This window comes from Lutjanus erythropterus, chromosome 6 (assembly GCF_056507025.1).
Source record: "Lutjanus erythropterus isolate fLutEry1 chromosome 6, fLutEry1.hap2, whole genome shotgun sequence".
NCBI lineage: Eukaryota > Metazoa > Chordata > Actinopteri > Lutjaniformes > Lutjanidae > Lutjanus > Lutjanus erythropterus.
The window spans coordinates 7,154,433-7,177,517 of NC_139322.1; the positions used below are offsets into that span (position 1 = coordinate 7,154,433).

The 23,085-nt window shown below is 39.4% G+C and overlaps 1 protein-coding gene across 4 annotated transcripts in view; it reads left to right on the forward strand.

The window, feature by feature from the left end:
- Positions 1–3,543: 3,543 nt before the first annotated feature.
- Positions 3,544–23,085, forward strand: part of src (SRC proto-oncogene, non-receptor tyrosine kinase) — a 45,753-nt gene continuing 26,211 nt past the window's right edge. For all 4 annotated transcript variants that reach the window (XM_084720377.1, XM_084720379.1, XM_084720378.1 and 1 more), the window contains exon 1: positions 3,544–3,960. The gene's annotated coding sequence lies outside the window, so the exon portion shown is untranslated. The remainder of the gene's footprint in view (positions 3,961–23,085) is intronic.

Genomic DNA, 23,085 nt, shown 5'->3' on the forward strand with positions numbered 1-23,085 from the left:
TGAAATACATTGTAATTCTGACATGAAATTAGACAAAGGAAATAATGGGAGAGCACATTTCCAGTGTCTTTATGATCCAACATGGTGATGTTTTTCATCTCTGATTTTTCCAGACCTTTTGATGGATTTGTTGATGTCATGTGCTCTTGGAAGTTAACCAGTGTCACTTAATGGAAGATGCTTTTATTGAGTCCCAAATGGAATTTATATCTAAGCTAAAATGTGACCCTTAATCCACCAATTATCTTCTGGTTGACTGTGCAATCATGTTTCAATCCTTGATATTTCCCTCCTCTGGCACTGTCAGCGTTCACATAGTAATTATGATGTATTTATTGTCCTTCTACTCCTTAAGGTTCTATATGCAATTTTTCAATACTGTTGGACATTGACGATAGCATTATTGTGCTTGTAATTACTGCAGTTGCTGTCCATAGCTGTTTATAATTATTATTTCTCTCCTTAAAGTGGATTTAAGCTGAAATCTGTCTGTTTCATTGTCAATTCTCATTTTAACTTAACTTTACACTTTATAGCCCCCAGATGGAAATTAGTTTTCCGTGTTTGGGACAAAACTGAACACAATAAAACCACATGACATCGCAAAAAGTCCACACATGGCAGACACCCAATACCAGTGACAGCATATAAATTCTGGTCTTTGGAGGAAAGTCTCCGTGAGTTTGTATGTGTTGCACAAACTCTTCAGAGGAAAATTTGGCAAGTTTGTCAAAGCAAAGACATACAAATATATTACAGTGTGGTGTGGAGTGGTGGAGCCGGCTGTCTGAGGAGCAGGGACGAGAAGAGAGAGAGAGAGAGAGAGAGAGAGAGAGAGAGAGAGAGACCAGCACTCTGAAAGTTGTGATGTATTTATGGTGAAAGAGCTCAAGTCCATGGTTATATTAAAATTATTTTATGTGACTACTGCACCTCTGTAATAGAAACACCCTGGGAACAACTGAATATTCAACTATTTAGGAGAGGCCAACTAATTTTCTAGCATGTAGGGCAACACATGACATGATTTTATACATCTGCCATAAATCTCACATATCACCTTGAGAAAAAACCCCAAAATAAATCAGGATTCTTAAACTGAATTTCTTTAAACAGATCATTTCTAAAATTACAGGACAATGAAAGACAATGAAATCCATCTTCTAACCTATAATATCAAGAACACAAAACACACATTATGTATACTTCTGCCTTGCTTCACAATGACCAATTATAACTTCTTGATACATAAAATAATAATCTGATAATGCAAGATATGATATAACAAATAATAATAAATAAAGAACTCTGACAGAGGCCACTCGGCTGCCTCATGAGAGCCTTTGCTTTTGAAACATCAGGGACATTTTGTTTCTAATAAATCTGCACTTTTACATAACTAAACTTCTGAGTCAGAGATCTGAACATTTTTCCAGCCACTGACAGAAACAAACACTGCACAGTGCTGCAGAGCACCATCCTGTACTACTTATACAAGTACAAGAATTAAATGTAAGAAACTGAGGATAGTATAACTGCAAAACAAAATACTGCAAAGATCAGTAATGCAGTGAGTGCAGACAATTTCATGTAAAAAGAAAAACCACACTGTTGTGTGTGCATTAATGCTGCACCCTGGTGCTGCAGTTCATGCTGCGTTATTGATATACTACCTCAGTTGAACAGTAGGTGGAAGCATGGTGTCATCCAAGTGGAATGGGAGCACAAGAAGGTGTATCATAGACCGTATGAGTTTGATTTTTACCACAAAATGATAGAAAAGATGTCTATTTTTATTGTCTTACACTCTAGTTCAGATTATTTGTCTTCTGTCAGAGTAACACACCTGCTTCATTTAATGTCGGCCTTTCAGTGTATCTTGATTCACCTACATTATGGCTACAGTTCATAGCACATAGCTCAGACTTGAAGTCAACACTCAACCTCCCCCTTTTCCAGCTGCATAATTACTGATGTTTACACATTAATGCGTCACTAATCATTATCCAGTGTTATAGCAAATATTATTCTGAAATTTGCCATTCTGTGTAATAAGTTGCTTTTAGGTATATTTTGATGCCAATACTAACACATGTAAAATATCTGAGCTCTTCTTCCTTTACTTTTTTCTCCATCTTTTTATTATAGAAAACATAACTTATAATATGTGATATTAGGACAAAGCAGAACACATTTAGGCATCATAATGAAATAAGAATAATGTGAGAGGGATGACTCTATTCTCAGGTCCTTTACTTCAGTAAAAGTAGCAATACCACACTGTAAAAATACTCCTCTCATGTTGATGTCCAGTCAATCTTGCTAAATTGGAGCAATAAATTCCTGTGTTTGCTATATTGACTGCAGATGCTAGATGAGTATTTTTTTGTCCTGGCCAACAAAGTAATAGCAATAGACTGGGATGGTGATAACACAGCAGCACAGGTATCAGAATAAGGATGCCTGCAATGCATCCTGGTTCTGGTAGGCATTGCTGCACGGCTCTGTGAGCAAGAGAACTCAGTTTTCTATCACATGCTGAGGAATTTATTGCTTCAGTTGATGACATTTACCAATACATCTGCATGAAAGGTACAGAATTTCCCTTTTAATTCTGCTGCATTAAGGTGTGTGTGTGTGTGTGTGTGTGTGTGTGTGTGTGTGTGTGTGTGTGTGTGTGTGTGTGTGTGTGTGTGTGTGTGTGTGTTGTATTTTAGTACTGTATACATATTTAAGGTTGAGCTAATTTTAACTACTTTATATGCTGTTGGATAATAATCTACAGAAATGCATCACATTCTAGAAGATTATCATGTTAGAACCACATATCTCTAAAAAGTCAACTTTTCATGGTGTCAGAAAAACAGCCCTGTGTTCACCTTTTTGTCACAATTAGTCCAGGAGTTTTTTTTTAAAAAAATAGTTTGTTTAGTTTAAGAAGAAATCCACTTCATCCTTCAGATTATCAGAAAAAAATAAACTGCAGGTACATGGTTTTCACTGAACAGACAGGATATGAAAACATGGAATCTGAAAAGCAACTATTAACTAAAGCTGTCAGACAAATGTTGTGATAAGTATAAGTTTCCATGAAATGCAAATACTCAAGTAAAGTACAAGGACCTCAAATTTGTACTTAAGTATAGTACTGTACAGTAATGTGGATACACTCAGCATGGCAACATGACATTGGGTAAATATAATTTTAAAAAATGAGAATAAAAATAAAAAAGGCAGTCCTACAAAATAATAACCTAGCAGGCACAGTAAAAAACACTTGTTCCTGTGCACTGTATGAGCATATCTCTTATTGTTGATATTTTAGATAGACCTCTTTGGAATTACTTCCTAAATTCCACTGTAAATACCTTCACATGGGCCAGGTTTGAACCTGCACCCTCAGGTGAGGTGGGACCTCCACGAGACGCCATTCAGCTAAATCAGGCGTCAATCGTGCATGAAACAATCCGACCAATCAGAGCTCGACAATCCGCCGGAGTCCCCGCCCCTCCCTGCCTCTAATATCTCATCCCAGTGTTTTGGTCATGATTTGGTGTTCCTGCACTGGAGCTGACTGCCGGGCTGCTGCCACGCGTAAAACTGGGGTTTCATATGTGATAGGCTGATCAGAGATTCGGCTCTTTCTTCTTTAATCCAGGTGATTTAATCTGTAATAAAAAAAAAGATGTTTTCTTAGCCTCGGAGTGATTCCCCGTCATGACCTCAGCACCGGGCCGCCCCTCCAGTTGAATGGGATCCCTCATCGCCTGTCTGTCGCTCGTTTTGGCACCGACTGTCTCTGCTGCTGCTGCTGCTGCTCCTCCAAAGCCCCGATTTTCGGATCTGTGAGCTTTTGGTCCCTCTAATCAGTTCATTAATGGTTTGATGCGAAATCCGCCTGTCTGATCGGCAGAAGAGCGACGACGCCAAATCTCCAGCAGCCTCCTCCTGCGCGTCAGGGTAAGTCGCCTCAACTTGTTATTTTAGTGCGAGTGACTTGAGTAATGACAGGCGGGCAGACAGGGGTTAATTAAAAATGAATGAAAGGGTTTGATCTCCACAGTGCACCAGATTACTGTTGTTTACAGATGGATGCAGAAAGACAAAAACCTCACTTGACCCTCCTTTAAACTCATCTTTACATCTCTGTGACCTAAATTATCACCTGATCTCTGTGTGAACAGGGTTGGGAGGGTTACTTTAAAATGTGTTGCGTTACAGTTACTAATTACCTGTTAAAATGCACTCAGTGTCCTGATCTAGCTAAGTATCACAGTATTAAAGTTACTTTCCGTTACTTTTGAATTACCTTGGGTCTGTAAGCACTTTCCTAGGCTGATAATTGGTAACATTATCAATTAAATTATTTACCATCATTTAAAAAATATTAAAATTTTGCTTATGCCAAACAATGGCAAATTAGCTATTTCCCCCTCAATCAAAACTTTATTTATAACATATTGCATATTCTCTGACAGCATTACACAGCCTATGAAACAAATAAAAATAACCTTTGAATCTGTTATCTTTATTTGATTGTGGATTTTTCAGATTTTACTTTATTGATAAAATTCTTAACAGGCAATGAATTGATTATCAATTAATTGTTATCATCCCTAGTAGCTAACAATAGGGTTTGGCCTGTGTAGCTAACTTTAGCTGATGGTCTGTGTAGCTAAATTTGACGCTTGGTCTGTGTTGCTAACATTAGGGTTTGTCTGTGTACATAATATTAACATTTGGTCTGTGTAGCTAAAATTGGCTAAAATCTATGGTTTGATTTTTATAGCTAACATTATCGGTTGGTTTGTGTAGCTAACATTAGTGGTTGGTCTGCGCAGCTAATGTTGGCGGTTGGTTGTTAGCTGACGATAATGGCTGGTCTTACCTGTAAATATTTCTTAAAATTAGATGTTGAGACATTATAATGGTGAAATTTGATGAAATCTTGCCAGTAATCTCCGTAACTGTAATTTTTTTGCGTCTTATTACCTTACTTTTTTGTATTCTAATTACATAATCCTGTTGCATGTAATCCATTACTCCCAAAGTCTGTATGTCAGATATTTTCAATTACTGTAATTAGGTCTTCTTTTGGTAATAATGATCAGTAAACGGATGTCACAATGTAATGTTCTCACTTTGTAATTCACCAGAATAACTGGTTGCAACTAAAACAGTCTGAGAGTTAGTGCTGCACCGTACTGTACTATACAGTCCTTTTGGGAACATATAGAGCGTAATCACATAGCACTTTTTACTCATATCCTCAATTTTAAAAGAAATGGCTCCCTGGGTGGAAGCCTTCACAAGTCAAACTGAAACCTGGCAGCTGTAGTTGCTCTGCAGTGAAAGTTTTTTATGGGCTACCTGCTGTACTTTTATGTGTGAGTGAGAAGATCAGAGCCGATGGACGCCATATACAGTGTCTCTTTGGCTTTGAATCAGTTCCTTTTTGCTTGTTCACTCAAAATGCCACAGATTTTCCTTCCCCGGGATCCCACACACTTTGAAGACATGGCTGTCATATGTTCAGGATTAGTCTCTCCCACTCAAAATGACTCAAAGGCCCAAATATTGACTCTTAAATGTGGTGGTAACTAATAATAGAAAAGACAAGGTATACATACAGACTACAAAGTAAGTGTATAGTCTTTTTTCTTTGACGTAAGTCATGCTCTTGAACGTATAGACACAGGCCGTATCCTCTCATATTGTTTGCGTGCTAACATTGTGGCCATTCATTAGCTTGTATATACTGCACACATCAGTTCTGACTCTCCAGGATCCAGGACGACTGCACAGATCTGCTAACTTTAGCGTCTAGACCAGATTTCCTCTCAGACACTTAAAAATCAGTCTGTTGGTTTGTGTGAGATGCAGCAGAATGACACGTGCTATCAGGAGAGTTTAGCTTTAACACGAGCACATGCTTGAACCTGCTGCTGAATCACTGTTCTCTACTTACACAATGTAGTGTGACGTACATCCATTTTACGAGCTGCATGTCTGTTTGCCTCCTGTTAGAGAAGGGCAATATGGCCCCAAAATAAAATCACAAGAGGTGAGGTTTTTCTGTGATGTCATTCTTGACAATATGACAAACTAATGAAAACAATTTTTTCTTATTGCAGGATTGTAAGCTTGTCAACTTGTCTTTCTACCTGTTTGCATTGTTAATGGTTATCTAAGATACCGAGGTGATTATCAAAATGCTCAAAAACACTATATACAAAAGGCTAGTAAATATTATGAACAATGTGTACCAAGCTACCTGTGAATAGTGAAGTAATTCACTTACGGATAAAAGATCATTAAGTTTGTAGGCAATGGTAACATTTCTATAGCGTTGACAGACATGCAGCTCGTAAAACGGACATATGTCACTGCACACTAAGTTGTGAAAGTAGAGAATGGGAGTGTGTTGTCGCAGCTCTTTGATCTGCCTAAAACCTAAATATTATGTGTAAACCCTCAGTGAATTCCAGCTTGTTTTTTCTATCTCTGTGATCCTTCTTGAAACATTTCACTGGAGACCTATCTCCGAGAGGCATCAATATTTTTTTTCTAATAAATATAATATTGGTATCACATTTTATTATCAGTAGTGCATTAGACTAATCCCTCACAGATTTTGCTTGTGTTTGTATTTTGTTGTATTTCCCTGAAGGAATTAAGATGCTTGGCAACAGGCAGGCAAAAACATATTATATCCCATGGACTCAGTATCTTTAGATTTTGTATCAGGCCAGTGACGTGCAAACTGACGCTGGGGATGAAGCCCTGCATAAACACCCTAGGATATGCATGATGCCCAGTTTTGCTTGCTGTTTGTTTTTTTTATCATGCATTCTTCTCAATCGAACATGGTCACAAAGGGATACATGCTTCATTCATGATGAATGCTTGCACCCAATTTAAAGCCAAGACAAAATGTTGCCAGTTTCACCCGGCTATTAGCATCAGGAGCCAACCAGTGAGTGAGAAGTGTTTTTCAAAGTGGTACGAGATGGTCCATTGTACTTCCTTCTAACTGCCAGATTTCAGGCTCTGCAGAGGGGACCTAATGCTCCTTGGAATCCCATGAATGCCTTCCAGTGAAAGCCGTAGATGTTTATGTCAGCTCCAATGAGATTGGTGGAAAGTGGCTCTTGAGGCCGAAATTCCTGCTAATTGGCAACGTGGCTGTGGACTGGCCCCTTTGTTCCCCCTTATACTGGAGTGGTCTGTCTGTCAGGGTGATACACTGGGCCTGGCATCAATGAACTGCTTGTTTCGGCAGCTATCCGGCCCTGGAGGATCGGCGGCTTTAAGACAAGTCGCTTCCACTTTGAAAATTGCCTTTGTGCACCTATTCACCAAGATGGAAGGGAACCATTTAGGAGCTCTCCATAGAGAGAGTCTGTTTCTCAAGCATCCCAGCCAAGCATTTTGATAGTGATGTGTATATTTGCCTGGGCATTTAACTGCACTGAAGCAAGCTGAGCAGTTTCATTGAACAGACTCTAGTGGAGCTGGAGGTTTGCTGAGTTCATCATTTGATGTAGCGAGTGCCCCACTTTCCTTTAGGTCAGATGAGGATTAATTGGCATTGAGCACTGAGGACATATTGTAATTGTTTGTGATACTATAAAGAGGAACTGGCTTATTGGCCGGAGGAACAGAAAAAAAAAAGCTCGCAAATTGTAGGACGGAGGATGACTGTAACTGAGTCGGGGCTCTCGTAGTAGTAGTAACTGTGAGCCTCGTCTTTGTTGAAACAACACACTATTCCCTTTTGGCTTTGGAGTACTTAACAAACAAAACACTTGTCTGATGCCAGCGTCAACCCCTCTTCAGTTTGCCAGTGAGATGTGCGATAGAGAAAGATTGTATACACGAAAGAGGGGCATGAGATTTGTGATGGCTTCCCGCTGACAAAGGCCTTTGAATTTTTCATGTGGCAGATACTAAACTTCTGTCGCTCTGTCCCAGATTTGGTGCTAATTAGTGCCCAGCTACTTTCAAGGGCATACGACTGAGCATGGGAATGCCAGAGCCACCTGTTCTCTCACTCTTTTCTCCCTGTCTCACATCTCTCCCATACTGTCAGGCTTTATCTGGCTGTCTCTCACTCTCTCTCTCTCTCTCTCTCTCTCTCTCCCTCTCTCTGTTTGGCTTTATGTGTCAGTGCAGTGGCCTAGTTTTGTGTCAGTCATTGTTGTCTTCTTTACACTTTGCCAGCCATTAACCTAAAGGTTGTGAGTTTCACTTGCATGCTAAGTCTACTTAGTAGTTTGTGCTGTATAAAGGGCTCCAGGGATGACGTATTTTTGTAGGTCAACCTGGAAGTTTGCATCTCCCTGGTTCCCTCCACAAAAAACAATGGGATTTTCCATTAGATTTTGGAGATCAGAAAATAATCCTTGTGGCAAACAAAAGTTTAGGAAAGTTACACATTTTGTCCAGCAAAGATAATCTTGACAAATGAGCACCGCTTTTATGATTTTTTGCTGGTTTCCCAGCTTAATATAAGCAAAGTGAGGTTGATACATGGTTTTAATTTTCCTATTGATCCAGTTTACATTTGCAAAGGCAAAACTTCAACCATCCTGAAATTGCAAACACAAGTCATGTGGTGAAAATGTTATTTGATAATTGCTGAAAAACACAAGAAAGCACTTTTATTAAGAAGTAGCATAATCAGGAAATGCTGGGTTTTCATCAACACTAACTTAGCTCCTACACAGATGAAAATGAACATAAAATAAAGCAAATACCTGAAAGTACAAACAGCAACACAAAAGAGAAACCTAACTTTATACCACAGAGATTCAGTTAGCAGCTACAAAACTGCTAAGAGCTGAATGCGCAGGCACTTGTTAAAACATCTTTCTCTCCACTCTCCTGCACACATAACAGTCTCGCAACATGCGCTTGCTTTGGCTGCACTCCAGAGGTCTATCTTTGGTATGACTTGGCACAGCTCAGCGCACGAAAAGTCTTGCCGCAGGCAAAAGTGCCAACGGAAAAAGCCCCATGTGGTATTTACTGTCTTATTTAATGTTGTATGACAAAACATGAAAATCTTTTAAACTTGTGTTAAACACAGTTCTTTCTTATTGCACGCAGCTAACAATAAACTAATTTTCTTCGAGATGAGGGAACTGGAGGCACAAAAATTCCAACACATTCTTGTAGCACAGTATTATATTTCTGCCTTAATTAGGGATCAGAGAAGAGAAATGGATGTACATGCTGTTCAAACATGAAGCCGCAAAGTTGTAATCCCCAGCCAAGATAGTTGAATAATATGGCTGGTTGATATGAACAATATCTCTTTTTTAGGCTATGCCATAATATATATCTTAATTCCTGCATTTTCTCTCAAATAACATACTGTAAATTCTCAAATAGTAATGATCCTATAGAATACGATGCATTGCTGTAAACTACTCAACGGTGTGTAACTGAAACCACTAACATGCACTGGTGCAGTCTCATTGATGGTTACTGCTGTGCTCTCCACTTGTCTTGTGCTGCCTTTACATGTATATACTTTTGTATGTCCTACGGTGGTGACATTAGGTTTCTCTCCTGGGGGATTAATAAAGTATCTCCTATCATATTGTGAAGTAGGGACGGGGCAACATGTACAAAATCGAATATGCAAATATTTTTGATCAAATACCTCCATCGATACTGCAACAATATTGTAGGGATAACTACTGGTTCTTTCACAAAATATTAAGACAAAGAGAGTGAGACTAAGTGGGTAAAGACAAATAATAAAACAGAACAGTCTGGTTCAGAAAATTACATCAATTTACTGTAATGCAGCCTTTAAAAAACAGGAAAAGACAAAACTTACGCCATATCATCATATAACGATATCCAAATTCAACAAAGATATCAAGTCTCATTTCAAGATATTGATGTAATATCGATATATTGCCCAGCCTTATTGAAAAAAAACAAGGATGCAGAAGTGAAGCGCTCTGACATATCCCTCCAAGCTCTCTGTCAGTGGGGCCTGTGCTTGCTGGCCATTTGAATGAAGTATCTGATAGTGGTTTGATACAGACAAACAGAGGAGGGCTTGTATCCTCCCAGGATCCCTGGCCACTTCCTGTCCCTCTGCTCTGGGAACAGGCCAGGGTGACACAGGCCACGCATCTCCACTCAATCCACCCACTGTTGCCTCTGTGGAAAAGCGATCACTCTCACACCCTCATTCCCATCGCTCCGCGCACATTTCTTGCGACAGGAAAAGCGTCTTTGGCATTTAGAAAGATGCCTCTATGTGTGGCTTTGTGTAGGCGCAGCTGTGCGAGCCTGGTCAGGATGATGAGATGCTGCTGGGAAGAGCACATGGCCGCTCCCCCCCCCTCTTTAAAACGTGAGGCTCTCCATCCGCTGAGAATCACTGCAGTATATGTTGACATGGGAGTTTGTATGCAGATCGTGCGCTCGCAGAGATGATCGACCCTGTCAGACTCAACCTCTGCCCCGCGCAGTTCTTATAATCTGACCACAACCAGATAACAGGAACGTATTTGTGTGGAATTTCCAAATCTAAACATGTGAAGGGATGTGAGTTCACAATATGATCTCATATCCTCTCACTGAGTCATATGAACAGAAATTTACCTGAATTTCATGGTCATTTACACCACACAAATAACTTTTAGATTAGAGCTGGAATGATTATATGTTTAATTGATTTGCTCATCACTCTAAAATGATTTTTTTAACAAGACAAAGTGTCAAATATTACCTAGTTGCAGCTTTTCAATTGGGGGGATTTGCTGCTTATCTCTATTTAATATAATAAACTGAAAATCTTAGGGTTTTGGACTGTTGGTTGGACAAAACATTTAAAAATACGAAGTGTCAGTCGAGAAAATAATTGGTAGAAAAGTCCATAATGAAAATAAGCCTCACATGCTTGATGAATGAGATTCATGTTCTTGCATTAAAGGTGTAGTAGGTGAAGCTTTTGCCACCTCATATCAGAGAATGATCATAATATATTTGTGGGAGGTTGCTAAACAATACCAGTGACTCAGTGATTACTTTGCCAAGTGCTGTGATTTCTCACTTTCAAGTTCGACTTTACAGCTCAGTGTCTGTTTCAGAGCAAAAACTCTGCACCTATTGGTTCTTGTCAGGTTTCAACATGTTAATTTTCCACCTACTTTCCTTTTCAGCTATTACTTGACGGACATTGGTGCAAAAGGCAAACTAGGGCTGTACCAAATGTCTTTTTTTTCCCTCTCTCATAGCTTTTATGTAGATTTTCAAATGGAGCTTTTGAATGTCTGTTATTATATTTTATGACATCATCACCCAGAAAAGCCCTGAACAAAATCTTCAAATTGAATAAAATGATTCATCGGATTAAATGAGTAAAGGACTTGGGCACAAAGCTTTTTTCTCTGGCAGAAGAGCACTAGCAGGGTGCTGGGGCGCACTGGGATGAAGGACTCGTGCGGTGGGAGTAAAAAACTCTACAAGGTTTTGGGGGTTTTGTTTCTATGACGACAATATGTTGACAACTTTTAACACTTAGCTGCTAGCTTAACAAGTGTACTGTGGTTGTGTAAAACAACAACTGCAGACAAAGCAGTTGGAAATATTCTTTTTGTACTTTTTGTACTTTATACTTAAATTCTCGTCAACATCACTTCACCTGGTTCACCAACCTGTTCTCATCCTCTCTCGGCACATACTGACATTTTGTCATTGTTCCAGAAAGCCTTTTTAGCACATGATTAAAGCTGTGAAACAGTCACAGTTTGGGTATGTTTAGGCACAAAAACTACTTGGCTAGGTGTAGACATGTTACTTTTAGGGATGCATGGTATGGTAAAAAAGTCATATCGTGATTGAAATATGTGATACAATTAGTGGGAACGATCATTTTTGCATCACAATTTTCATTTTCACTAACAACAGACCTATTAAAATCGTGATGATGTGACCAAACAAACATGTTTTCTTACATCTAGAGAAAAAGATTTGTACAACAGGGCATCTCTGCTCCACTACAGTACTTCATTATAATTCTGTTTTACCTTTAGCGAAAAATTGCAGGGTTCTGTGATTTGGATATTGTACTTGGCATTATTGCGATTGTGCAGCCTTAGTTACGTTTTGTTGGGTTACATCACGTTTAGGCATCACGTTGACCGCGGGATTGGGGTCATCGTCACACCCCCTATTTCTCCCTTTTTATACTACATCAGAAGCTCAGGGTATCTCATACAGCCGCAGTCGGGTTTACATTTAAGTTACCTGAAAGCCTGGTGCGTCTCTCAGCCGCAAACGGCTACTGGTACTACTGGTTTCTGAGAGGTGATGACAAAACTTTGGTATCTGACAAGTTAGCAATGAGACCGGGCTGGGTTCACTGTCTGCTGTCTGCTGTCTGCTCTGTATGTGTGTGTGTGTGTGTGTGTGTGTGTGTGTGTGTGTGTATGTGTGTGTGTGTGTGTGTGTGTGTGTGTGTGTGTGTGTGTGTGTGTGTAGACGCTGAGCCCCGCCCTCTGTCAAACATGCAGAGAAGAGGACAGAAAAGCTAACACAACATAAATGACTGTGGCAGAGAGCTTGCTTTTTTCTTTTCATTTATTTCTTTTCTGCTTGTTATTACAGTTTCTGTCTGACATCTGTAGCCTAATCTTTATCTTTGCACAAACACTGGGTTTAAACGGAATGAACAGACATAAATAGACCCCCCAATTATTATTAATGATTAATAATAATTATTAGTCATTAATAACAAATGGGGAAGCAACTGATAAAAAAGGATTCAAGTTGAATTTTAGTGAACTAAAGGTAAGCATGATAGTATCAGTGACTCATTTGTTTATTTCCCTACCTATTTCGTATTTATTTAACTTAGTTTGACTTTATTTTTCTAATAATTCTAATCCACGCCCACCCTGTAGTGGCTCAGTGGCGACAACCAGTTTGGGAACGAATGAACAAAGCTTTGAAATTTCTGATTCAGTACCACAGCAGTACAGCAACCTTTTCATTCTTGACACACAAATTCAAATGATGAGCAGTAATATTATTCCAGTATTTTTTTTAATTTATCATAATATATCAGCTTTTTGATGTACCATTTGTACTGGAATGTTATTCCTACTTGTGTTAATTTCAGGCCAGTGAACTTCTGTGACCTGTCCTTGCTGTGCTTGTTGTAACAGGTTACAGGAAGTGCAGGATGTGCTTGCCCTCGGCTCTGACCGCCGGTGTCACCTCTGTCTGACCTGACGTGAGTCTGGATGAGATACAGAACAGTTTAATGAACCCACCCCTCAGTATCTTACACAAAGCTCCAACCACACCACCAACTCTCTGTACTGATTGCCTCGCAGTCACCGTCTGCTTCACCGCCCCACTGAGTTACATTTGAATATTAAAATCAGTGCCTTCTGAACAAAGGGGTGGTTTAAAAGAGATGAAGGAAATCACTCCCGTGTTGGGGGTCTCGCCCTCCAATCTGTTATGGAAATGTCATGGCTGGGAGCAGTTATGTTTTGATGATGAAGCGTGACACGGGCGCATTTTAAAATTTTAATGCCGAGAACCCTGGTGGGTGTTTTTACTCTGCTGCTCTTATTTGTCTATCTCCAAGGAAGCAGGGCCCCGATACTGGGATCTTTGTGTCTTGTTTTCGGTTTGAATTCAGTCAAAGCAGCGATAGAAGTGTTGATACAGCGTGCTTTATTTATACATCTGCATCTGCACATGAACACAGAGGTTGTGCTGTTCCCCTGCTCTTAAAAATGTCTCGTAGGATTTGTCCAAAGGCTTTCTTTTTTTCCACACTTGAACATTCTGCTTTGTCAGTGGAGACAGCCTCTGTCATTATTAGGGGATCGTGTAAACGCTTCTGTATGTGAGTGAGTGAGTGAGTGAGTGAGTGAGTGAGTGAGTGAGTGAGTGAGTGAGTGAGTGAGTGAGTGAGTGAGTGTGTGTATGATCACAGGACCTACAGCTTGTCTGCAGCTAATCTCTAATACTACTGGGCTGATCAGCCTAATTTTGTACATTTGTTATTGTATTCTGTGAATCAGAATTTTTGAAAAACCTTTTATGCCTTTATGTTTTCAGGTCAGCCTGTTTTTGTGAATGCGATATGTCAAGAACGCCTTGATTGAATTTCTTCAAACCTGGTACAGATTATCGCAGTATTCCCAAAATCACAATATGGCGAAGTGCAATATTCAAATTGCAGTTTTTGAAAGAGAGAGAGAGAGGAGAAAATGTGAAAAAACAGCATTATAATGACGTATTGTAGTGCTGCATCGATGCCCTGCCCTAAAAATCACTGTTCCCCAAATGAAAGAAAATATGTTTCTTTGACGGGGCTGCACAATTAATTGCAATTGCAATAATATCGCAATATGGCCAAGGGCAGTATCCAAATAGAACCAGAACCAAATTTTTGAAAAAGGATAAACATATGAGAAAATAGTATTATAATGAGGTACTCTAGTGCTGCAGAGATGACCTATAGCCTAAAATTCTTGTTCTCCTGATAAAAGAAAACATTTTTGTTCAGTACAGACCTCAATAAATATCACATCATCATGATTTTATTTTATTTTTTTCCAGTGAAATACAAAACCGATCATTTCCACAAATCTGATAACTGAAAATTGTGATATCTGAAATTTTCAAGTCATAATGATAGCAGAGATGTTTTTGGAGACACAGAAATGCTAGACTCAGCTGATGATCATCCACACAGCTCGGTGTGGATTTAATTTTGTGTTGACAATAAGCACAATCTGGGCCACAGGTTTTTCACGGCAGGATGAACAACCACAGTGTGTGTCGCGACCTTGACTCGCATTCTTGTTCTTACGACGTGGCTGCTTTTCGTTTTCCCTGACAGCCGGTGAAGGGAATGTTTTGGGGTGGGTGGCATGTGTGGCTCGGGGCAGCCTGGGCACATGAACATCCCGGGCGGACGAACGGTGTCTCTACCTGCTCCCTGTACATTCCTGCTTTGGGCTGTGGGAGCCGGAGAGGAGTTGAAACTCGTCTGCTCCTCTGCTCTGCATTCCTCAACCATGACTGAGCTCAGTCGCACTGCTGCAACAGACCTGGGAATGCCACAATGCACCGACACAAACATGCACACCTGGTTCACTTTCTCATATTTGAACATGTTTACATGGCTGTGTTTAGTGTTGCTATACATACTGTTTTGTTTGATTAGCAGAGCCGCTCTTTATGTATTATACATATATATTCCCCCTGGGTTAAGCCTTAGATTTCTGGGCTGCAGGGATTTCTCTTGCTGCCTTGCTGTGCAGATGAGAAGTTAAATGGTGAAAGCCCTTAGTTACCGAAGCATGAGGCACTTGGGAGCAGATCAAATGCTGCCTCTTTGAAATGTGATGAGAGGGTGTGAATTTAAGGGTTTGCCATCACAGAGCTTTGAGTTCACTGTAGGCGACGTACAGCTCCTCTGAAGCATTAAAACGTAAACCATATGATAGGGCTGTGCAGTATATTGATATTATATTGATATCGTGATATCAGACATATATCATCTTAGATTTTATATTGTTTATATGACATAGCTATATGATGGCACAAGTCTTGTCTTTTCATGGATTTAAAGGCTGCATTAAAGTGAAGTGATTCAATTTATTGAACTTACCAGCTGTTCTACAGTTATGTTTAGAGCCTCAAAGATTAATTGACTAATTGATCAGTCTAAAGAAAATTAATCGCCAGCTGTTTTGATAATCTCATTCAGTCATATTTCAAGCAAAAATATTACAATTGCAAACAAACATTTGCTGCTTCCAGCCTCTTAAATCTGAGGATTTGCTGCATTTTGCTCATTTATAACAGTAAAGGTGTCGGTCTGTTGGTTGACAATTAGACCTGCAGCTTGTCTGCAGCTAATCTTGCTTACTACTGGACCAGTCAGCCTAAATTTTTTGTGTGTACATTTCTGATTATATGCTGAATGACCTCAATGATCCGCAGTTTTTGAACAACCCTGAGAAACATTTTTGTAAGCCCCCACACCAGCGACAATTGTGGCGAGAGGCATTAAACTTTTGGGTCATCCCGTTATATACGTGTATCTCAAGAACGCCTCAAGGAAAGTTTTTCAAACTTGGCACAAGTTTTTGGACACAACTCAAGAATTCACAGGCTAATTATGACAGCATTTCACACAAATGTCTAATAGGATCCTGGTAGTGCTGGAGAGTAAAGGTAATATAATTGTAATCTGTTAAAGTTACTAAGAAAACAAATATGTAGTTACTAATCAAAATGTTGGTCTTTACAAAGGGGTTACGTTCAAATATTCATTTAGGCTTTTCTGGTGGAGATCTGCATTATGAGTGCATTCCTTTGATCTGACATTTTAAAGACGAAATGATTAATCGATTAATCATGAAAATAATCAACAAATTAATAGATAATAAAACCAAAAGGTTATTGTAAGCTCAGTATTTTGTGAAAGCACCAATAGTCATCCCTACGAATCTATTTACTAAACTTTTTGCCATTACTTCCTTGTAAAGAACCTGCAAAATGTCTGTTTCTTCATGTACTTATGTTCTATTTTTCTATTGCATGGAGACAAGCCATTCATAATTTCATTGTACCTGAGAATAATGACAGTAAAGATCTTTGTGATTTCTGATTCTTAACATCGATATCAAAGTATTTGGTCAAAAATAACGTGACATTTGATTTTGTCCATCTGGCCTCACCCTAATCATATGCATCACCTGAGAATTTACTGTACGCTATTTTAGAGGAAATATGAATATTGAGATATGTATCATATATCCTGGCATAGCCTAAAAATACTGAGATCTTATTTATAACTCATATTGCCCAGGCCTACCATTTTGATGCTGCATCCTTCTCATGTAGCGTTGCCAGCTAAAGTGTTTGCATTTCTTTTTTTGTTTCCCCACCTCTTTGAGCTGACAACCACTTCACTAATATTTGGAAAGCAGAAAAAGGATGTTTTTCCTCCTCACGTGACATATGGCTGACACATCAGAGGAATTGAAATCCTTTATTTCCACCATTTCCCTCTGGAAATCTCCTGAAAGGATTGGAGAAATGATTGGGGGGTCGGAGAGAAGTGCGAGGGAGGGGGATAGACCGAGTGTGAGGGAGTAAGACTTGGGGGGGAAATAAAGAAACCCAAAGCCCTTGAGGATTATCTTTTTCTTCTCCTTCCATCTCGCTCCCTCTCCCTCTCTTCTCTGCTTCTTGTTTGAACACATGACCACAGCTCATCAGCCTCAGTTCACATAATGATGACCATATTTAGACGAGAGCAGGGGAGCAGAGAGAGAAAAGGATGTGAGGAGGCTGCTATGAGGAGTAAAGCCCAGAAGCAATACAACCTGGATATATGTGTGAAGCAGTGGAGCAGATCTCACCAGTGCCGCAGTAAACTATTCTGTCTGTTCTTGGTATTTAATGCGCCAGTTTCAGAGGAACAATACGTGACTTCTCACACTGTCAACACAATACAGTGAACACCAGCGGGTCCCGTCACGGTGCTGTGCATGCCTCGGATGCCTCAGATCTCATAGATTTCAGCAGGAGAGAGATATCTGCTGCTGCTGCTGCTGGATGTGAGTCTGTGAGGGAACAGCTGAGCAACCTTGGGCCATAAAACAGCATGTGCTTCAACATGAGGCCGCTCACAATCGGTTAATGTTCCATTCAAACGTTATGCTTTCTCCTCCGTATAGACACGAAACTGTAAACTTGTGTAATGGTAACTCTTGGTTAATGTGTTGGAATTTATTCGCTGTCTTGCAACAAACCTGATGAGCTAAGCGGAGGAAATTACAGTAATGTCTTCTGTCTGTCTCGTCTAACCAAAGCCCGTCACACCCAGTCTAGGAAGGTTAGTCGCAGCAGGTCCCTGCTAATTCAGGTGACTATTTTTTGTGCATGTAAGGATGCATTTACTGTATGAGGGCAACATTTTAAGGGAACACAGTTCAGTTGGATTCACAAAACAATTTAAAATACAAGTAGAATCATATAAGATATATTGAAAATGAAATGGGACACCCTGATAAGGTTTCTGGAGCTTGAAAAATAGGGACCCAGACACAAAGCAAATATTTAAATGTATGTTCATTGACACGTTGTCTGATTTTAAAAAAGTGCAAACTAACATTTACAATCCACTCTTAAGACTAACCAAAGAAGCTAAAAACTAATGAATTCCAGAGGAGAATAACTGGTTTAGAAGTCTTCAACCATTTAGGACACCCAAGCATATTTTAATAACTGCTGCTGTAATCTCTTAACAAACAGATTATGACAGTAATCTAAATGATGCTCAAATAAAGTTAAAAGTGTTTTAATGGGAGAAAAGCCTTCAACTTCACCACCAGTTCATCAGTATGGCCCTTATAGCTTAAAAAATCATCAGTATGTACCCAAGGAATTCAGTCGACTTCACTGTCTCAACATTTTTTAATGTATTTTATTTTTTATTTTGATTCACGCATACTTTTAAAAAAAATTCTATTAGAATGAAAAACAATGACTTTTTTGTTGCTTATCTAAGGAATTCCACCTTTATCAGTTCCTCATTTATATTATTTTGCAGCTTATTTAGATTTTTTGAGATAAGAATGAGTTTGTTAAACTTTGAACAGCACTTTGAATTTTAAAAAAACAGTATGAACAGGAGTGGTCCTAAAATGGATCACTGGGGGACTCCATATTTGATGGTTTAGGTTTGATAGTGACGAGAATATTAGACGTGTGTGTTTCAAAGCAGAACACAATAGACGGGTGCACTTTGATTACATTGTTGCCTGAAAAAAAATTGTGGGATGAGGTCACAGGCAACCACAGTGTGTGTAAAGTCACACACTCACAGGTGCGCCGCGACTCTGACAGTTAGGTGTCATGTGACTGGACTGGTCTGAGCTCTGGGTTTTCAGGGAAATTTGACATGTCCCGCAATGACGTGGCTTCTTCTTTTTTAACCACAGTGTGGCCTGTCGAACTGGGAAGTGTGGGGTTCAAGTGTTGCTGTGTGGCCTTTCACATAACGTAGGGGATGGAGCGGGTGGAGCTGGCTCCAGCTGAGGTGAAGGAGAAAGAAGATAGACATGAGGAAGAGATTACTGGAGATGAATGACCTCAGAAGAGTCCACGTCTCCTCTTATTCTAGTAAAAGAAATATTATAGCATTTTGGGAAATGCCTCTTCACTCTCTTGTTGGAAGTTAAATGAGAACATTAATACCACTTTCATTTCTGTCCGTTCCATATAAGGCTACAGTCAGCAGCCTGTTAGCTCAGGTCAGCTTAGTTTAGTTTTAGTGGTTATCTTCGTGTAGAAACAGGGTGAAACAGCCGACCTGGTTCTGTCCACAGCTACCAAAATTCAACTACCAGCACTTCTAAAGCTCACTAATTAACAAAAATGTTAATATTCTTTTTTTCTTATTATTATTGAGTCTCATTTTGTTTAATTTATACAAAAACTGAAGTGTAAAATCAACAATTTGTCAAAGTCGCTGCTTCCAGTCAAGAAATAGTCTAGCACATATTTCCACATAAAACCAGAGATAATTTTATTTACACTAATTTATTAACATATTGCATATTTCTGAGGGGCCAGAAACTTGCCACTTGTTTATCCGAGTTTCCAGTCTTTACGCTAAGCTAAACTTACTGTCAACTGTCTCTATCTTAGGGCTGAACAATTACTCAAAATATCATCAAAACTGCAATATTTTTTAGTGAAAATTAAATGCAAAAATTACCATTCCCACTATAATTACTTTACATTATGTTTATCAAAATAATCACAATATGCTTTGTTTGTTTGTTTGCATATCATTCAGCATGAAGCTACAGCCAGCAGTCTGTTAGCTTAGCTTAGCGTTAAGACAGGAATCAGAGCCAGGCTCTGTTGCAGGTTTCAAAATCCACCCACCAGCACCTCAAATCAAGTCAAGTGAGTTTTATTTATACAGCGCCAAATCATAATAGATTTCACCTCGGAGTACTTTTCATATAGAGCAAGTTTTATAGGTGATGGAATTCATATTTTTTTGCCTTCAAACAGCACAGGGTCATCCATTTCCCCGTTTCCTGTCTTTATGCTAAGCAAAGCTAACTGTCTGCTAGGTCTAGCATTTTCTCTAGCTATTTAACATACAGATATGAAGGTGGTATCAATCGTCTCATCTAACCTTGCAGCGTGACAGCAAATTACTATATTTTCCAGAATGCTGAACTGTTTCTTTAACAGACATGTTTTAGTAGGTCCCCCCCTTCACTGCTTCCTTTCGCAAACGCCAAGACATCACCTCATCTAAAATGGCCCAGATATTTTCTTACTGAGCCTCAATCCCAAAATAATTTGATGTATGTCATACTCAGATTAGGAACAAGGGATAACAGAAAATCCATGAACCTACAGTTGGTGCCAGCAGTGTTTGTTGTTTGGAAGTGCACAAAAAAAAATTCCTCTGTAAGCACGGGGTTTAAGATAGAGCGGCCAGCTGCTCGGCTCTACGAGCCCAGAGATGTCATATGATTTTAAGGTCACGTTAGCTGTGGCATTTGGCAAACAAAAGGTGATCTGAACACACTGTAGGTCGCTTTTTTTTAACAAAAAATACCAGTGGTGAGAAACGCACATACACAAGCACACAGTAAAAGGGATAAGGGCTCACAGCCTCTGATCCTATTATAGAAGCCAAAGCAGTGCAGGCTCCTGAGAGGCTGGGAAAATGGGTAAACATGATGTTTTTATGGGAATCTTCCTGTGCTATAAACCGAAAACATCACAATGGAAGGAATTTCTTCAGGAGATCTCACCTTCTCCCTCTCTCTGTGTCACTTTCCTTCTCTATCAACCCCCCCCCCCCCCCCCCCCCCCCCTCCCGTCTCTCTTTTTCTCTCCAAAATGTTCTCAGGAAGTGACAGGCATCCCACATAATTCAGAGAGACGGAGCCTCCGCTAATCTTGCCTTTTTCTTCATCAGATAGGCATGCAGCGTTCTCTGAGTGTTTTGGCCCCGAAAGTCTGTGTGCAACTATCCTACATCTGTGCAGTTTGTTGGTTTGTGGAATGCTTGGAATCGCCTCCATGGCAACGGCCCGGCTGTGTGTATGTGTATGTGTGTGTGTGTGTGTGTGTGTGGAGTGGTAAATATTGACTTCACCACCTCCCCATCCCTGTGTCTGTCCGTGACAGGAGCACAGGGGGAGATAGGTACACACACGCTTTATCCAGGACTCAGCAAAGTCCTGCCATCGGGGGCGTGTGTTTACCTTCAGACCTCCAAACACGGGGGGAGCTTTCTGTCTCCTAGTGCTTCACGGCTTGATTCAGCGTGTACTTACAACACAAACAAGGTGAAATGCCAGTGGCTTTATGACACAGCCTCTGCTTCTCTGTGTTACTTCATCTCAGCTCCGTGTAATGATCAACCTAATGGTGAAGTTAATGGGAAGTGTGGACGGATACTCGTCAGTCAGTCGGTCATTGAAACCTGTGCGGGGGAAGCAGCACTGGTGTGCAAACACAACCCAGCAAGCAGACATTTCCTCTATTCATGTTTGCTTAAAAACACTGGGAAGAACTCACGCACGCTGTCTTGCTTCCTGCTGAATAATTTTATTGGATTATGACATTTCAGTCTATCTGACGTTCAGCAGGTATGTGGGCACAATCTAAACACTTCCATATACGCACATAGGAGCTGCACCTATAATTCAGTCATCCAATCAGAGGACTGCAGAGACTGGTTTGGCTGATGATTACCTGAAACTAATCAATATATTATTAGTCTAACAAAAGTATTCAAAAGATACAGAATGACACAATATGATAACAAATAAACAAGATTCATGTGAAGGCTTTCTGCAGTTTTCAAAAAGTGAACTTTAAATCTTTCTATCATTGTTATGAATGAATTTGAAGGTGTATTTACATGTATACTGGCAAAGGTGCAAACAATATGAAGGAAAATCAGTCAGTGAATCAGTGAATTCATGATGTCTAGTTACCATGCATAAAGCCCAGAGCACCTCCACTTTTAATGCTGGCGTAGATCCAAACACTGTCTCAACGTTGCTTAACGGACTTGCATAGTTATACTGGTCATGGACTGCTGATGTTCATGATGTTAATACAGAACATTACTGGGTGATTTCAGGTGATGGCTGGCATTTTCTGGTGGCTTTTTATGACAGCTTTATGTTTTTCTGACTTCCTATGTGACATTAATGTCTTTAGAAAGTTAAAGTTCCTAACATAACAGAATTTTCTTCCCCAAAACACATTTAAAAGTGAGACTGAAGTTAAAGTAACTTTAGAAAAGTAATGATATCTTCCATCTAATCTAATCAATCAATTTCAGACTTGTATTTCAGTCATTTTAAGGCCTAAAATTCAGATCATAGGATTTTAAACTTTTTAGATATCCTCTAATATATTTCCTTAAATCCCCTAAAGACAGAACTGTGTGTGTGTGTGTGTGTGTGTGTGTGTATATATAAATGTATATATATATATATATATATATATATATATATATATATATATATATATATATATATATATATACATATATATATATATATATACATATATGTATGTATAAAACAGAATTCAGTGTTATTAAACATAATCGCGTAATACTGTGAAAAGAGAAGCTGAATTGGTCAACAAACATTTAAATATCATTATAATTAGAAATGTTAATAGAATCAATGCCAATTCATCAGTGGATTTTTCTTCCTCCTTTAACATTTAATGGCAGACTGCAACACTTGTAGGTGTATACTGTCCCTGTCGTGTACAGAAAAAATGCATGCACAGTACTTATGGTACTGTAGAATGAGTATTGTCACGTTTTCAGAATTTTGACTGCAAGGCACCTGATTCAACCACCACAACAGGGTCCTAGGTTTCCAGCTAGACTCTTGGATCTTGTAGTGCACAGTGGTGGAACGAGTTAACTAACTCTGTTCGATCTGCAGAGTATCTCTCAGTCTTTAAGAAAAGACCAAAGACCCAGCTCCTTTGGGAACACCTCTGCAA